Source organism: Triticum urartu, chromosome 2A (assembly GCF_056163025.1).
Source record: "Triticum urartu cultivar PI428250 chromosome 2A, HENAU_Tu73, whole genome shotgun sequence".
Lineage (NCBI taxonomy): Eukaryota > Viridiplantae > Streptophyta > Magnoliopsida > Poales > Poaceae > Triticum > Triticum urartu.
Genome location: NC_141874.1, coordinates 643,228,712 through 643,242,301, shown reverse-complemented (window position 1 = coordinate 643,242,301; position 13,590 = coordinate 643,228,712).

The window sequence follows — 13,590 nt, the reverse complement described above, 5'->3', positions numbered from 1 at the left end:
TATTTCACCACCATGGTTATACCCGAAGCCAAATCCAAGACCGCGGGCGCAAACGTCACCGCGAAAAATGAGCCATGGGTACTGGCTTCCCAAGTGGACCAATGCTTCTTCATTACCGACCCGTCAAAGCCCAGTCGTGTTGTCGTGAGGAGAGGCAAAAGGAAGATCATCGGAATGGATGGAGTAGCCAATGAGCAAGACTTCGACAAGTACGGCGACCTGAGGATCGAACATGACGACGATGATGAAGTAGCAGCATACACCACAAGAAGAAGCAGGACCACCCTACCTAAAGGATGTCCGTTCCACAGAAGAACTCCATTTGCGAAAAAGAAGGGCAAGAAGATTGTGAAAAGATAGCTAGTTAAGATCGATTGTATTTAAACCGTAGCCTTCATTTCTCGATTGTATTTCATGGGCACTTTCCAAACTATCATGAATATTTTTAAATTTCATGGACACTCAATCTCGATCCCCCTCCATCTCGATCGCTATCCCACCTCGCCAGATCCGCCCCCCTCGCCGCCGAGCACCCCCCGGTCCACCGACCGCCGCCGCCGACCCTCCGCACCCTCGATTCCCCTACTCAACCGCCGCCTCCGACCCCCCGTACCCCTCCCCTACTCAACCGCCGCCGCCGACCCCCTGCACCCCGCGCACCCTCCCCCGCTCCACCGGCATTACTGTTTGATGATATTTTTTCAAAAATTATTACTGTCTTATAAAAAAAATATTACTGTTATGATTTAAACAAGTTTGAACATATTTAAACACAAATAAGTATCAAACAGCATTTTAAATGCATAAAAAAATTTGTGGAGCCTAGGAATCGAACCCAGGACCTCCTGGTGTGAGAACTGGCTGCTGACCAGTCGAGCTAGTAGAGGGAACTTGGTGTGGATCAGGTCAGGTGGAAGATAACCTGTTGGCTCGAGCAGAAAAAAAAAATACTAATGGCGCACCACGGTGAGGTGCGCCATTAGTATGGATGTACTAATGGTGCACCGAGGGGTGGTGCGCCATTAGTATTGTGCCATTGCTATAAGCAAAAAAACTACTAATGGCGCACCACGAGGTGGTGCGCCATTGCTATAGGATACCCCTTCGCCCGATCCCCCCTTCCCTCTCCCCCTAGCCAGTTCCCTCTCCCTCGATCCACCGCGCCGCTCCTTCCCTCGTCCCTCCCTCCACCGCGCCGCCGCCGCCGCTGCCCCGACCCACTACGCCACAGCCACCCACGCGCCCCCGCCGCCACCCTCTCCCCTTCCTCCCCCTCGAGCCCGCGACCTCCTCGGATGGACGGCGGCACGAGCCTCCCCGCGCTCCTCGACGGACGGGCTCCTCGACGGACGGACGGACGTCGGCTAGCCTCGTCGGACGCGCTCCTCGACGGCGGCGCGAGCCTCCCTGCGAGGCTGCTGCTCATCGACGACGGTTAGTCTATGTCCCTCCCTCCCTCTCTCCCCCGCTCATCGCCATGCCCCCACGGGGCAGCGACCTAGGGTTAGGAGAAGGAGCTCGCCGCCGCCGCCCCATCGTGCCACGGCTGCTGCTTCTTGATCGGTTTTATTAGTTGGGGAAAGCGCATTAGGTTCTTATTAGTTCTCCGTTTCTTCTTGGGTGGTCTCGAAGTGATTTCAGCGAGGTAATTTAGTTCCCGATCCTCGGGTCGGTGCCTCTTGGTGGTGCCTTGGCCCTTTGCAACCAATGTGGTTGGGGAGATTAGGCTCTGACATTGTAGGTGGTGTTCATTACGACCAACGGCACCACACCATGTGTGTTCTTTGGTCCTTGAACCAGTACATAGTTTCACCGGCATTAATGCCTTTAATTGAACTAATTTGTGAATGCTGAGTTTCCCTTGACTTGTCAAGTTGGGACAGTTTGAGATTCAAAGGTTTCAGTGAGTAGACTGGATATTTTGTGTGTAGTAATGTTTTGGTGCTTATTGCTTTGGATACTTTTTGTGTATGCTTTGCTGATACTTGTCTTAGGAAAGCTGACACTGCTTTATCTAATTAAGTTCTTCATGTCTTCCTTTTAATCTTAGAATGGCACAGTCATATGTGTTTGTCAGTTAAATTCAGTCACCATTCTGAATTTTGACAGTACTCTAGACCTTCTTGTAAATTATTCCAGTTTGAAACTGAGATCTGCATGTACACCATCGAGTAAAGCTATTTCAGACACAATAAAGTTGCAAAATTCAGATACTTCATAGACATGTGTGTGTTGCTTTTGTTTCTGCTAAACTGTCTATGGTAGATAAACTGAGCATTGTGGCCATGCTTGATGTAGGAGCTCAAGAACCTGCAGCCGCAGCTCTACTCCACCTCCGAGTACTGCGAGAAGTCCTACCTCAGCACCCACCAGAAGTAGATGTGAGTAGCCACCTCAGCTGTTCCTCCTCTCCTCCATTAGAACAGTTGATCAGTGTAAAGTAGTCCGAGTTAGAGAAATGTTGATCAGTGTTATGAGTGTTGGCCAAAAAGCTCTGTCAGTAGCTAACTGCCTCATGTTCTGCTCTTTGAACTGCTATGTGGTGCTGCTCATGGATGATGGTAGGAATTTATGCAAATATTCAGAGACACAAAATATTGAAGTTGCTGTAACTGATTACTTTCCCAAGTGAGAAAAATACATTCTATTCTACCTATTTCAAACTCAGTGATTGTTGCAGCCAAGAAATGCCTAGCCAATGTTAAATGGTCCTATAAATGATAGTACCCTAACAACTATTCTGCTCATGATCTTATTTTTATTTCTTTGATGAAAGTTGGTTCTTTTCTTCCCAAGTTCACAAAAAATCTTTTACATTTCTAGTGGTTGCCAAAAGCATAATATGACCAGGATAAACATAAACTTTGAGGCTGATAGGAAATCAAGTAATGAACCACATAGGAATAGAAGGTAAACAAACTATGCTAGTTGAGAATGTACCTCAGGAGTCGATCAGAAGTGCGACGTCTCAATATTTCCTGAAAACCCATATTGGCTAGGATAATTTGCTTTTATTACCTTATTTACACCAAGTTTTAGTTAAACAATGATACTTGAATAATTTTGTGCTATTTCTGTTATGGTTTTATGGACAGTATTTGACCTTATGGTAACTAGTTGGGGTCAGGTTTTGGGGTTTTGATTATTGGTATGAAGTACTGACAGAGGATCTTATTCACACCAAGTTTTAGTTAAACACTGGTACTTGAATGATTTTGTGCTACTTCTGTTGACAGAGAATGGCATGTTAATACCATATAGGTACCCAAATAATGTTGCTATGATGTATTGGGGGAGAAATGGTCCAGTATTGCTTGTAGTGGTTTGTCCAAAATGTTGAATGATATTGCTTGGAGATGCATATATTGTTTCACCTCTTCACATGCCAATGTATTTTCCATGTTGTGATGGAGGCCTTTTTTGCCTTGTCCACCCGAGAGGCCCTTGAGTTTGCTGGAATGTCGATTAACTTCTGTTCCGGCAAATTCGGGTACTCCATATGTCCTATTTTCAGCAAAGGTCATGCTGAAATTTTCCGTGAATTTTAGCATGACTTTGCTAAAAATAGGACATATGGGGTACTTGTGACTAATGCATGGGCCGGGGTATCTTAGTAGTTAATTAAGTAGGATCAAGTGCCCCGGCGTACTTGTGACTAATGCATGGCTTTTAGGGTGCCTCGGTGTCAATAAAAACCGAAATGATGAAAGCTTAGGCTTTTAGGGTGCCTCGGCGTCGAAAAACCCTCAATGATAAAGGTTAGCTTTTAGGATGCCTCGGTGTCGACAAACCCTAAATGATGATACCATGATCTTGTTCCTTGACAATAACCAACTTTTTGACCAAACTTTGTTCCTATTTAGAGAGAAACATGGCCAACAACGATGAAGCCGGGGGTTCGGGCATCAAGGCATTCTGGGAGCTGTCTCAAGAGATGGAGGAACAACCTCACTTGTATGAGGACGCCGCCTTCCCCACCGATCCAAAGACCACTGATGGTACCGCCGAGGATGACCCCACTGATGCCACCACTGATGGTGCCGCCGAGGATGCCACCACTGATGATGGCGGCGCACGCACAGATGGCAGCCAACCGAAGAGGCAACGGAAGGATCGGCGCCCGACCGTGCTCCGCACCCTCAAGGAGGAAGTTACTGAAGTGGACTCTGACGGGAATCCAACGGTGCCCGAACGAATAGTCAAGGGGTACTCGCTTCAGCTCGGGTGCATTCTCCGGAGCACCGTCTCGATCAACACCGAGAACCTGAGGCATCCTGACCGAGGGAATTTGCGCAACCTCCTCTTCACGAAGCTGCACGAACGATACAAGTTCCCCGCTGAATTTGAAAACACAAGCCTCAAAGGGAATAAAGTGAACAATGCTGCCCTCACGAAGATGAGCAAGGCCCTGTCTACCTGTAAAAACAATGTGAAGAGAATGATCGAGAAAGGTGAGAGTTATGAGAAGATCAAGGAGAAAAATCCTTCGATCACCGAAGATGACTACAACGACTTCAAGATCAATTGCCCGAGCACCGCAAACTCCGAATCAAGTAAGTGGGGGAAAGAAATACGTGAGCTGAACTTAGGGGAACACACACTCGGTCCCGGCGGTTACAGAGTGGCGGAGCCTATATGGGACAAGGAGGAGGCGGACCGTGCCGAGCAAGGCCTACCGCCCCTCTTCGATAAATACGGTGACAAGCAGACCAGGAACATTGTCAGGGCCCAGTACAAGAAGGACCCGAAAACAAAGGAGCTTACCACGGATCCGAAGACCAGGGCGCTTGAGCTTGTTCTGGTAAGGAATACACCCCTGTGTAATTAGCTCCATATGGTTGCATTCTAATTAATGAAGCAAAATTTCTAAATGGTTCACATTCCTTCCGCAGGCGACTGAAAGCAGTAGCGCGGGGTCGACTAAGAGGAACCCTTGGGACACCACTCTAAATAGGGCGTTGAATGTAATGAAGAACAAGGATAATCTCAGTAAGCCGACGTCAGCTGGTCGTCTGGCCGGCAAAGGCTTGTCGACAAAATGGTCGTCATACTATAACACTGGTGGGCGAAAGGAGAAAAATACCAGCTCGGAAAGCCAGGCGCACGAGGTTCAAGAACTCAGGGCACAGGTGGCGCGGATTCCGGAGATTGTCCAAGAGCAAGTGGAACAACAACTCGGAAGGACGATCACCGCCATTGTGCCTACCTTGATCCAGGGGATTAGTGCGTGGATTGCGGGCGGCTAACAGGGGCCACCCCCGATTCCTAGCTTCACGGCCAGCAACTCGCAGAACGCGATGGCGGGGCCATTGGTGTCTCCGACACCGGCACAGGAGCTTAATGCACCTGGGTGTACACCGGCCGGCACCTCTGCAGCAAGCGGCCCCTCCGTCAACTGCACGCCAGCCGTTGGCGGTGCCTCGACATTAGCCGAGCTCGACGCCATCATCACGGTAACTAATTAAGCCTCTCTCGGCCGAGGACTTCATCTCCTTGCCTTTGACTGGGCATCCCTGACGCCCTACATGTTTTCGCAGGGCGCCGCCGACGTTCCGTGCACTCTCCTGCACTTCATGAATAACGAGTTGGTCGATGTCGCCAAGGGCAAAATCGTTCAACCGGGCAACCCCTTGTTCCACGGTACCCCGATGCCACCCAACTCTTTTAGGGTTCAACTGGTTCGGGTGCTGCCAGGCTGCGACGAGTTGTTACCTCCGATTCGACCCATCGGGGCCGACGATGATGATGTGATAACCCTCAGCGCCTGCCTGAGCTGGCCCTTGCTTTGGCCGAAGAGCCAGATTCGTTTGGGGGCGGGGGACACCACCCCAAAGACAACACCGCCAGTCGTGCCGGCGCCAAGTCGGCCCGATGGCAAGACCGCCGCAACGGTGCCTGACATCCCTATGCCACTGGATCCAAACATGCATATGGCACAGGATCAGAATGACGACGACGATGATACATTTGCCAACGTCGATCAGTACTTTGCCGATCATGGGTACGGTGGCGACTTCATGGGGCCTCCTTCTCAAGAACCCAACCCAACAAAAGACGTGCGCGATCTAGCTGGTACCGCGGAGAAGCCAAGTTGCAACAGGCGTCGTCTGCCATTCAGCTCTCAGGAGACGCCTCCAGCTGCCGACTGCATCGAGCCTCAGATAGGCGAGGTGCGAAATATTATCAGCCCCAACACACTCAAGAAGGTGGTCTGTGAGCAGAACTCGGTCCCATTACAGGAGAAGAAGAAGGCACGCAAAAGAAAGACTAACAAGGGTGCGGGCCAGCCGGCACCGAGTACGATCCATGCTCAGGACGGGCCACCTTCACCTGAGGATATATCGAGGAGGGTGCATGTGGCGGGTAGGCCGATGCTACCGAGAAATATGCTCGATGCTGCAACCGGTGCTATGCGGAGTCTGCATGACAGTGTTCTTTCTTTGGAGAAGCGGCGTCTCGGAGAGAAGGATGTGGCATACCCGGTTTTCGCGGCCAAGGTGCAAGAGGGCAAGGGCTTTGTGGATAACTCCATCGGGGGTACAATCGTCCAGCGGTTTGATGACATCCACGCTATGTTGAACCTTCATCCGCTGCACTACACCTTCGTTCGGCTATTTTCGCTGAGTATGGAGATGCGGATCATTCGCGACAAGACCCCAGACATCGTGATAGTCGACCCCTTCTACATGCGTGCCAAGGTCTTGGGCAGCGCTGGGGACCGGCAAGTCGCGACTTCTTACCTCGAAGGCGTCATTCTGGCAAACCAAGATAAGGATAACTTCCTCATGCCTTACTTTCCCGAGTAAGTCCTCCCCTCAACCGCCCCGTAACATATGAATTCTTAGATTTCGATCGTTTTTCTTTTAACATTCCGTGTTTTCTGCAGTGACACACATTGCACGCTCATCCTCCTAAGCCCCAAATATTCCATGGCCACGTATTTCGACCCGGACCGTCAGTCGAACGTAGACTACACAAATGTCAAGAAGGTTCTTGATGATGTTCTCCCCGGCTACGTCAAATCTGGAGGCACCTTCACCAGGCCTATTCGTAAGTACGGCAAGCACGTGTTCTCCCACAATACGATGTTCTGCTGCGTCAAGCAGCCGCCTGGCGGTCAGAAGGGTGCCTACTACGCCATCCATCACATGCGAGCGATCGTACGGGACCATCATCAACTTCTGCTACCGAGTAAACTCAAAGATTGGGCCGCGAGCGTGTCGGCAATCCAGGATGCGGACATTAGACAAGAATTCTTTCGCATCCAGTCGGAGTTTGCAGAAATCATCCATCAAGATGTCCTTCGTACCTCGGGGCAGTTCTACCTCAGAAATCAACCGTCCAACAGTGACATCGACACAGTGCTACAAATGCAGGCTGACAACGACCGTTATTTCACGACTCCCACGATAGACGGCGGCTTCATCCACGCTCCGGTCCCTTGAGTCAAGTTGAAAGTAGTGATGCTGTGTTTAGTTCTGAAACATCGATTGGCCCATGTTGTAATTAAACTTTAATGAACTTGTAGTATGTCTCTTTGGTTTCGAGAGTCGTTCAACTTAGATGTAATCGATGCTATTAATGTCTTGCTTTTCTCTTCCGATCGTTCTGTTGCATACTTATATATTGCTTATGTATTGTCTGTGAATTGGTACTAACGTTTCGTTTGGCTACTACATAGCGATGCCGTCGTATGTCGTGTACAAGGGTAAGGTTCCCGGAGTCTACGAAGACTGGGAGGAGTGTCAGAGACAGGTTCACCGATTCAGCGGTAACAGTTACAAAGGGTACACCACTAGGGCCGAGGCCGAATCTAGATACGCCCGCTATCTAGCGGGAGAGGGGAGGGAGCGCTGGAGGAACCGGATGAAGACGAGTTTCATCGTGATGATGCTCATCGTGATGACCGCAGCTCTCTTGTATGTGATGGTAGTTTAGATGATCGATATCGACTTGTAATGTGAAGACAAACTCGCTACTCGCGGTCTCGAGACTTGTAATATAATGTTCTATCTTCGTTCGGTCTTTTCAATTCGGAGATTAATATGATGAATTGTATTCGGAGACTAATATGATGAATTGTATTCAGAGACTAATCTTCTATTGTATTCGATGAATCTGTTGTTGATGTGTGCTGTCTCTATTTTGTCCAATTATACATTTTGTAACCTGTGCAAAAAACAGAAAATTAAAAAATTAAAAAACCTAATATTCATACTAATGGCGCATCACATCACAATGCGCCATTAGTATGCCAAAGGATACTAATGGCGCATCATTAAACAGTGCGCCATTAGTATGCCGAAGTTACTAATGGCGCATCTTGTTGTTGTGTGCCATTAGTATGCCAAAGCACCTGGGTATACATGGCCCCCTGGGAGGCATACTAATGGCGCACTGTTGTATATACTAATGGCACATCTGAGGTGCGCCATTAGTATACCAGATACTAATGGCGTGGCACTAATGGCGCACCACTAATGCGCCATTAATGGCCAAATTAGGTGCGCCATTAGTAGGCCGTTTCCTAGTAGTGCGAGCCGCCGCGTCATGCCCCTGGCCCTTGCTCGCCTGCAGAGCCACGCCCGCCCTCGTCCACACGTCGGAGCCCTCCAAGCCAGCCCCTAGAGCCCTACATCGCCGCCGTCAGGTCGGCCATGGCGGCTAGCGGCCGGCCACAATAGCCTCTGCCATGGACAGCGCCGCCCGAGCCTCCTCCGTTCGCCAGCTGCCCTCGTGAGCAGGCCGTCCTCATCCACTCGCCCTCCCAACCACGCTAGCCTCCACCACGTCGCCCTGCTGCAAACAGAACGCCGGTTCGCCGACGACCTTATCCACGGCCGCGGAACCGACATGGCTGCGCTATATAAGGAGCCCCCGAGCTCGTCCAGGCCCTCAAGCAACCTCATACCACCTATCTAGAGCCTCCCATAGCCAGAGAACAACGGGAGGAGGTCGTCTTCATAACCTCCGACAGGTTCGGCCGCCTCCATGCTCCGGTGAAATCCGGCCAAGACCGAGGCCCCCGAACCCCTCCCGTGCTTCCATCCTCCTCCCCTCGACCGTGCGGAGCCAACCAGCATCTCAGCCTCGATCGGGAACCACCGTAGACCAAAGCCCCAAATCCACACGAAGCTTCCTCCGCCGCAGAGCTCACCGCCGGCGACTCCCTCCGTCCCCGCAGGCCAGTCGACCACCGGAAGGACCGCCGTGAACCAGCGGGTCCATCCATGCCCTCGGAGTCCCGCCAGGAGCCACCCATCGCCGCGTTGATCACCGAAGCCCCGCCTCCATTCGGCCAGAAGAAAGGGACGGCGGGGGCGACTGGTCAAACCTAACCAGTGGGCCCAAGGGTCCCACTGTCAGTGACCCAGCCCCGCCGAAACATGGCTTAAGTGGAGGCGTATTCCACTGAATACATCTTCGCTAATCAGAAAGCGTAAGCCCCCCCGAAACGTTTTCTTTTTCTGGTTTTATTTAAAAACAGATTTTGACTAAACTTTGACCGGCTATAACTTTTTAAATATAAGTCCAAATAACTTGATTCTTTTTCTGTTGTTCCTCAAATTTGGTCTAGTTTATTTCCATATATATTTGAAAATTTTCCAGACAACTTTTTTGCACTGTTTTGAAACTATGTGTTGATTTTGAAATTTTCTTAAATAGGATTTTGAAGAAGGAAGAAACTTTCAAAAGTTTTGGAATGCACCCTGCCTCTCCATAACTTGAAGGCAAGCATTCTGGAACCCTGGCATAATATTATCGTGTGTTGTTTGAAACAGTTACAACACCACCTTGTCTCGGAGTTTTCGTTACTTTATGTGATGATGTGACCCTACTCATAAGTGCATATTGATGACCCCATGCTATAGAAAATTTGATATGTTTATAGTGATTACCCTTGTATGCTTTTCGTGCCTATCGGAAGGAAGCCGAGAAAGTCTCTGTCTTGGTTATGACCTATGACATATGATGATTATGATTATGGACTAACCAATTGTATTATTTGAATTAATGGGTATCCCTGGGATGGTTCTACCTCCTGGATATTCACCGTGATTATTCTTATATAAGCCCTTTATGTGGTGTCGCTCAGATGCCCGACTGTGGCATGCTTGTTGTTTAATTTACTTATAAGCCCTTTATGTGGTGTCGCTCAAACGCCCGACTGCGGCATGCTTGTCATTTAATTTACTTATAAGCCCTTTATGTGGTGTCGCTCAGACGCCAGACTGAGGCGTGCTTTATATTACTGTCCTTTCGAGGCGTCGCTTCAGACACCCGATCGGTGCATTCTATTTCTACTCTCTGATTTCATAGTCATATTTGACATGAATAACCAGCTTGCATGCATCATGATAATTTTTTTATGATTTGATGTTGTGATCATAGAAAATATCAGAGCATGTTTATTTTCATTCATTATATTATACCCGTGTTCTCAATGTTTGCAAGTACATTCAACAGTACTCACTGGCTTGTCCCTGGCTATTGTCTTGGCCAGATTTCTTGCGTGGATTGGAGCGTTGCGATGACAGCCCCGGAAACTACGCAAATGGAGATGGCAGCCTCGCGAAGATAGGAATTATCCTAGTCAGCTGTTCCTGTGGGAAATGGAGTCGCATAGACGCTGGTGATCCGCAAACCGCTTCCGCCATCAACCGGTAGAAACCATTTGTTGTACTCATAGGCCATAATGGTCTTGTACTACACATTATGTACTTTGCTTGGAATTTCTGTATCAAGTTGGTGCCTGTCGGTGTCAAAACCGGCGGATCTCGGGTAGGGGGTCCCAAACTGTGCGTCTAGGCCGGATGGTAACAGGAGACAAGGGACACGATGTTTTTACCCAGGTTCGGGCCCTCTCGATGGAGGTAATACCCTACTCCTGCTTGATTAATATTGATGATATGGGTAGTACAAGAGTAGATCTACCACGAGATCAAGGAGGCTAAACCCTAGAAGCTAGCCTATGGTATGATTGTTGTATATATTGTATGTTCCATCGACTAGCCTGGCCCTGGTTTATATAATGCACCAAAGGCCTAGGATAACAAGAGTCCTAGATGAATACGCCGGTGGGGAGAAGTCCTTGTCTTGATCGCCAAGTATTGTGGAATCTTCTTTGTATGCGGCAGCCGTCCGAACTGGCCCATGAGTATACGGCCACGGGGGTCCTCGGCCCAATCTAATAGATCGGGAGACGACGTGGTGAGTACCCCCTAGTCCAGGACACCGTCAGTAGCCCCCTGAACCGGTCTTCAAGTTAGGGACGCTCCTCGATTCTTCCGAACTGTTCTTCATCTTCGGTTGCCGGTCTTGGAAACTGGTTCAACAGATCTTCTTTATCTTTGATCTTGAGGATCGCCGAAATGCATTCGACGAGTTTACACGTCGGGTATCCGAGGAGCCCCTTTAAGTTTCCGGCCTTTATCAATGCCTTGTTTATTTTTATGCCACACCTCGGGTTTGAAGTTGTTCCCGGGAGGTAGTGTCCTCTTGCGTCCGAGCTCTAACGCCGGACTGCATTCGAGGTATCTTTTGCGGCCGAGCAGCAATGCCGGACCGCTTCCGAGCTCCAACGCCGGAATGTATCCGAGCTCCAACACCGGACTATGTCCAAGCTCCAACGCCGGACTGTATCCGAGCTCCAACGCCGGACTATATCCGAGCTCCAATGCCGGACAGTGTCCCAGCTCCAACGCCGGACTATATCCGAGGTGTCATATCACCTTGGTTCAAAAAAGTTGAAGGAGTTTAGCAGAGCTTAACGCCGATAATGCCCTCTATGGAGCCAGCCACTAGTGCCCGAGCTTTATGCCGAACTGCTTCTGAGGTGGCGCACCACCCCGACTATGGGCCGATTTTTTGTCAATATTTTTTATTGGTGCAATTTATTCTCTGCCGAGATATATAGCCAGTAGCCCTCAAGGTGTGTATCGGTCTAAAACCCGAGATGCACATGAAGGATGACATAAGACCGCTGATCCCAGTAGCCGCTGAGACTCAGGTCGATTTGCAAAATCGGCCTGAGGATCAAGTCCTAGCTCGGTAGAATACTTTGGGACACTAAAAGCGGCATGCTCAGTCCTCGAGACTCAGGTTGGGTGCGGCCGACCAACCTGAGGATCAAAATCTCCTTAGAAACTATATTGCACATAAAATTTTCTGCATTGGACAAGCAATGCAGTAGCCCCCGAGACACTGGTCGGGTGGCAACACCAGATTAGGGGATCGATGTGCCCCTTTAATATTTGTAAATAATAAGCCCGAAGCCCAGTAGCCCCCGAGCCTTAATGCGGGCACGGGTGGCCGAATTAAGGATCAATATCCATAGTAAAATCACAAATTATGTGTAATGACTCTATGTATCCAAGTACTTCACATCATTAATGCTCAGATCCGCATTGTACAAAACTTTGTTGACCGACCATCAGCTTCCACCTCCTCGGCCAGTAGATGAGGAGTGTTTGTCCTACTTTATAAAGCCTTTATGAGGGCAAATATTTACAACAAACAAGGCAATCTGGCCATACGGTTTTATAAACAAAGGTACGCAGAGAGATATGTTATATTACTGTTTAACAGAAGAAATGTCTTCCAAAGAAAATAGTCCCGCTATCGGTTCCTCTCTTTGGTTTGTCATGCTAAGCATGATCATTAATCCTCAGCTCTAATGTAAGAGCAAAATATCGAGGATTTAGTTTGGGAGGCCAGTTAATAGCCCCCGGTAGTGTTCGGCGACAGTCGAGGTCAAGCCGTGAACACTTCGGCCAATGTTATGAACGGCACGTCATAGTTATCGGATCGCTGACCAGTTTACGCTTATTATGACAGTCAGTTTTCGGCCATCTCCACTGAGGTGCTTGACCATGCGAGCTGGAAACACAATCACAGTGGGTCTCCTTTGCACACCTAGCCGAACAAAGCAGAACGTAGGAGGAAAGCACAGGAGCCGGGCAACCCAACTATTGACCGAAGACACAATTCGAAACCGATGCATATATAGCAATATCCGAGAATGTTTTTGCCGAATCCCTAAAGGTGTCCGGCGTTGCACTACGAGACTAATGCTGGAAAAGCACAAATAGTTTAAAAGTGCCAAAAAGCTTGGAAAACCAAGAAACGTCAGTAAAAACATGACGTCCGAACAATATCAAGTGTTCGGTGCCAATCTGAAAGTTGGTCTTAGAAAAAAGAAGTGCTTCTGTCGTGCTTTGACATGATACATCCTATCTCAAGACTTCGAGCGGGTCAGCCTACGGCTTCAACCTCCTATCCCGAGGGCGGAGTACTTCTCATTAGGCCAGTTTAACAAACTAAACTCTAGCGGCTTTGAGAGAGAAATTAGGCTCCCCGGCTAGTGACCGCACACTCGCGTCGAAAAAAGGAGTGATAAATAATAATAATAAAACTTTGCAACGACTAAGAAGAAGAACACTTATTATAAAACGGCTCAAATAAACTTAAGAGCCCCCAAGTGACTTGAGTAAAAGAATGATTCCATGTACCGAAGTACTTATATCATATCTATGTTCAACCGAACTTTAAATGCGTCTTAACCGACCGTCGGCTTCTCCCTCTTCGGTC